The following is a 6,000-nucleotide window of genomic DNA, read 5'->3' on the forward strand; positions in this document are numbered from 1 at the left end:
GGAGGCAACCCAATGTTTTATAATTAACTATTTCCTTTTGTTATTTTATCTTTTTTTGTAGGTTGATGATCATGAGAAGTCACAAAATCAATGAAAAAAGCAAAAACAAAATGAAAAACAGGAAGAAAAACAGCACACCCTGGAGGAAGATGTTGCTGGCGTTTAAACGCCAGTGAGGTTAGCTGTTGGGCGTTTAACGCCCAGCCTGGCACCATTCTGGGCGTTTAACGCCAGAAAGGGGCACCAGACTAGCGTTAAACGCCAGAAAAGAGCAAGAACCTGGCGTTAAACGCCAGGAATGGGCACCAGCCCGGCGTTTAACGCCAGAAATGGCTCAAAACGTGATTTTGAGCAACATTTGGTGCAGGGATGACTTTTCCTTGACACCACAGAATCTGTGGACCCCACAGGACCCCCACCTACCCCACCCCCACTCTCTCTCTTCTTCCCCCATTCACCAATCACCTCAATACCTCTTCCCCAAAAACCCTTCACCTATCAAATCCCATCTTTCTCTTCACCACTCACATCCATCCTTCATAATACCCCACCTAACCTTCCATTCAAATTCAAACCACTTTCCCACCCAAACCCAACCATAATGGCCGAACTCCATCTCCTCTCTCTCCTATAAATACCCTTCTTCATTCCTTCATTTTCACACAACCTAAACACCACTTCTCCCCTTCTTTGGCCGAATACAAAGCCATCCCTTTCTCCCTCATTTCATCTTCTTCTACTCTCTTCTTTCTTCTTTTGCTCGAGGATGAGCAAACCTTTTAAGTTTGGTGTGGTAAAAGCGTTGCTTTTTCGTTTTTCCATAACTATTTATGGCATCCAAGGCCGGAGAAACCTCTAGAAAGAGGAAAGGGAAGGCAAAAGCTTCCACCTCCGAGTCATGGGAGATGGATAGATTCATCTCAAGGGTGCATCAAGACCACTTCTATGAAGTTGTGGCCTTGAAGAAGGTGATCCCCAAGGTCCCCTTTTCACTCAAAAAGGGTGAATATCCGGAGATCCGCCATGAGATCCGAAGAAGAGGTTGGGAAGTACTTACCAACCCCATTCAACAAGTCGGAATCTTGATGGTTCAAGAGTTCTATGCCAATGCATGGATCACAAAGAACCATGATCAAAGTATGAACCCGAATCCAAAGAATTATCTTACTATGGTTCGGGGGAATTACTTGGATTTTAGTCCGGAAAGTGTATGGTTGGCATTCAATTTGCCCATGATGCAAGGAGATGAACATCCTTACACTAGAAGGGTCAACTTTGATCAAAGGTTGGACCAAGTCCTCACAGTCATATGTGAAGAGGGCGCACAATGGAAGAGAGATTCAAGAGGCAAGCCGGTTCAATTGAGAAGGCATGACCTCAAACCTGTGGCTAGAGGATGGTTGGAGTTCATCCAACGCTCAATCATTCCCACTAGCAACCGGTCCGAAGTTACTCTAGACCGGGCCATCATGATTCATAGCATTATGATTGGAGAAGAAGTGGAAGTTCATGAGGTTATAGCCCAAGAACTCTATAAAGTGGCGGACAAGTCTTCCACCTTGGCAAGGCTAGCCTTTCCTCATCTCAATTGTCACCTCTGTTATTCAGTTGGAGTTGACATAGAAGGAGATACCCCTATTGATGAGGACAAGCCCATCACCAAGAAAAGGATGGAGCACACAAGAGACCCCTCTCATCATGAGATCCCTGAGATCCCTCAAAGGATGCACTTTCCTCCACAAAACTATTGGGAGCAACTAAACACCTCCCTAGGAGAACTAAGTTCCAACATGGGACAACTAAGGGTGGAGCATCAAGAACACTCCATCATCCTTCATGAAATAAGAGAAGACCAAAGAATCATGAGGGAGGAGCAACAAAGACAAGGAAGAGACATTGAGGAGCTCAAGCACTCCATAGGACCTTCAAGAGGAAGAAAGAGCCGCCATCACTAAGGTGGACCCGTTCTTTGATTTCCTTGTTCTTTAGTCTTCTATTTTTCGAATTTTATGCTTATGTTTATCTATGTTTGTGTCTTGTGATCATTAGTGTCTTAGTGTCTATGCCTTAAAGTTATGAATGTCCTATGAATCCATCACCTTTCTTGAATAAAAATGTGCTTAAATGAAAAAAAAAAGAATTGCATGAATTTTGAATTTTATAATAGTTTAATTATTTTGATGTGGTGGCAATACTCTTGTTCTCTGAATGTATGCTTAAACAGTGCATATGTATCTTGAATTTGTGGTTCATGAAGGTTGGCTCTTGAAAGAATGATGAAAAAGGAGACATGTTACTGAGGATCTGAAAAATCATTTAAAAATGATTCTTGAAGCAAGAAAAAGTAGTGAATACAAAAAAAAAAGAAAAAAAGCAAGCGAAAAAAAAAGAGAGAAAAAAAGAAAACCGAAAAAAAAAAGAAAAAAAAAGAGAATAAAGTTGTGATCCAAGGCAAAAAGAGTGTGCTTAAGAACCCTGGACACCTCTAATTGGGGACTTTAGCAAAGCTGAGTCACAATCTGAAAAGGTTCACCCAATTATGTGTCTGTGGCATGTATGTATCCGGTGGTAATACTGGAAGACAGAGTGCTTTGGGCCAAGGCCAAGACTCAATAAGTAGCTGTGTTCAAGAATCATCATACTTAACTAGGAGAATCAATAACACTATCTGGATTCTGAGTTCCTAAAGAAGCCAACCATTCTGAATTTCAAAGGATAGAGTGAGATGCCAAAACTGTTCAGAGGCAAAAAGCTAAAAGCCCCGCTCATCTAATTAATACTGATCTTCATAGATGTTTTTGGAATTCATTGCATATTCTCTTCTTTTTATCTTATTTGATTTTCAGTTGCTTGAGGACAAGCAACAATTTAAGTTTGGTGTTGTGATGAGCGGATAATTTATACACTTTTTGGCATTGTTTTTAGTATGTTTTTGGTATGATCTAGTTAGTTTTTAGTATATTTTTATTAGTTTTTAGCTAAAATTCACTTTTCTGGACTTTACTATGAGTTTGGGTGTTTTTCTGTGATTTCAGGTATTTTCTGGCTGAAATTGAGGGACCTGAGCAAAAATCTGATTCAGAGACTGAAAAGGACTGCAGATGCTGTTGGATTCTGACCTCCCTGCACTCAAAGTGGATTTTCTGGAGCTACAGAAGCCCAATTGGGGCGCTCTCAACGGCGTTGGAAAGTAGACATCCTGAGCTTTCCAGCAATATATGATAGTCCATACTTTGCCCAAGATTTGATGGCCCAAACCGGCGTTCAAAGTCACCTCAAGAAATCCCAGCGTTAAACGCTGGAACTGGCACCCAAATGGGAGTTAAACGCCCAAACTGGCATAAAAGCTGGCGTTTAACTCCAAGAAGAGTCTCTACACGAAATTGCTTCATTGCTCAGCCCAAACACACACCAAGTGGGCCCGGAAGTGGATTTTTATGTCATTTACTCATTTCTGTAAACCTTAGGCTACTAGTTATCTATAAGTAGGACCTTTTACTATTGTATTAGAGGACTTTGGTAGCTATCTTCGTTTTAGGCTATCTTAGATCATTGGGAGGCTGGCCATTCGGCCATGCCTAGACCTTATGCTTATGTATTTTCAACGGTGGAGTTTCTACACACCATAGATTAAGGTGTGGAGCTCTGCTGTACCTCGAGTATTAATGCAATTACTATTGTTCTTCCATTCAATTCCGCTTGTTCTTGTTCTAAGATATCACTTGTTCTTCAACTTGATGAATGTGATGATCCGTGACACTCATCATCATTCTCACTTATGAACAAGGTGACTGACAACCACTTTTGTTCTACAAGCAACCAAGGCTCTAGTGAATATCTCTTGGATTCCTGATTGCACGATGCATGGTTGATCGCCTGACAACCGAGTGCTCGCCTGACAAACGAGCCAACCATTCCGTGAGATCAGAGTCTTCGTGGTATAGGCGAGAACTGATGGCAGCATTCAAGAGAATCCGGAAGGTCTAACCTTGTCTGTGGTATTCTGAGTAGGATTCAATGACTGAATGACTGTGACGTGCTTCAAACTCCTAGCAGGCGGGGCGTTAGTGACAGACGCAAAAGTATCGATGGATATTATTCCGGCCTGACCGAGAACCGACAGCTGAATTCCGCTATGCCGTGACAGGGCATATGCAATCGCTTTCACTGAGAGGATGGGAGGTAGCCATTGACAACGGTGAAACCCTACACGAGCTTGCCATGGAAAGGAGTAGGAAGGATTGGATGAAGACAGTAGGAAAGCAGAGAGACAGAAGGGAAGGCATCTTCATGCGCTTATCTGAAGTTCCTACCAATGAATTACATAAGTATCTCTATCTTTATCTTTTATGTTATTTTCGTTCATCACCATATACATTTGAGTCTGCCTGACTAAGATTTGCAAGATGACCATAGCTTGCTTCATACTAACAATCTCCGTGGGATCGACCCTTACTCACGTAAGGTATTACTTGGACGACCCAGTGCACTTGCTGGTTAGTTGTGCGAAGTTGTGTAATGCCATGGAATTGAGCTACCAAGTTTTTGGAGTTCATGACCGGGGATTATGAGAGTTGTGAAAAGTATTGTTCACAATTTCGCGCACCAACTACACATCAATATCCCATTTATAGAAGTTTTTGAACAAATGCTTATGTATGTTAAATTCATGAAGGAATTGTTGTCTAAGAAAAGATCCCTGAAGAGAGGCCAAACAATGGTACTAACAAGAGAGTGTAGTACAATCATTCAAAGGAATCTACCAAGTAAGAAGCCAGATCTTGAAAGTTTTCAAATCCCATGTACCATTGGAAACAACACCTTTGAAGGAACGTTGTGTGATTTAGGGGCGAGTATCAATTTGATGCTACTCTTTGTGATGAAAAAGCTGCAAATTCAAGAGGTAAAACCCATGAGACTAGGTCTTCAATTGTCACACAAATCTATAAGGCAGGCACATAGGGTGGTTGAGAATGTTTTGGTCAAGGTGGGAAAGTTCTTCCTCTAAACAGATTTTGTGATTCTTGACATGGAGGAAGATGAAAATTTTTCCATTATTCTAGGCATCGATGTTTGTGATCAAAGTTTAGCTATATGCTTGTGATGTGATGAGAGGATATTTTATACGCTTTTTGACATCATTTCATATAGTTTTTAGCATGTTTTGTTTAAGTTTTATTATGTTTTCATAGGTTTTAGTGCAAAATTCACATTTTTGGATTCTACTTTGAGTTTTTGTGTTTTATGGTAATTTCAGGTATTTTTTGGCTGAAATTGAGGAGTTTGAGCAGAAGTCTAATTCAGAGACAGAGAAAGCATTGCAGATGCTGTCAGGATCTAACCTCTATGCACTCGAAAGCATATTTCTGGAGCTACAGAAGTCCAAATGGCGCACCCTCAATGACTATAGAAAGCTAACATCTAGGGCTTTCCAGAAATATATAATAGTTTATACTTTGCTTTGGAAATAAATGCCTAAAAATGGCATTTAACGCTAGCTACCAACCCCAATCCTGGTGTCCAGTGCCCACAGGGGAGCAACTGGAGTTCAACGCCCAAAAGAGGGTCCCTAGCCAGCGTTTAACGCCCCTAAGGGACACTAGAATGTGGAAGACACTCAAGCTCAGCCCAAACACTCACCAAGTGGGCCCCAGAAGTGAATTTTAGCACTATCAACTTAGATTATCTTATTTCTGTTCCTTAGTCATTAGATTATTATATATAGGAGAAAATCACTGATGAACGAATTCCTCGCATGGTCTAGAATTCACAAATAAGTTCTCATTGAAAGTATAGCCTCTAAACCAACAAAGAATCCTTTCATAAAAAAAGTTTGGTTGTCACAAGTAACAAAACCCCTAAAAAGTAATAATCGAAGTATTTAAACCTCGGGTCGTCTCTCAAGGAATTGCAGAGAAGTGTGTTTATTATTGGTTATGAGATTTTCTGAGAAATTTTGGAGTTGGAGGGTGGAAAAATAAATGATTATAAATTGAAGCA

Source organism: Arachis stenosperma, chromosome 6, assembly GCF_014773155.1.
Source record: "Arachis stenosperma cultivar V10309 chromosome 6, arast.V10309.gnm1.PFL2, whole genome shotgun sequence".
In the NCBI taxonomy this organism is placed as follows: Eukaryota; Viridiplantae; Streptophyta; class Magnoliopsida; order Fabales; family Fabaceae; genus Arachis; species Arachis stenosperma.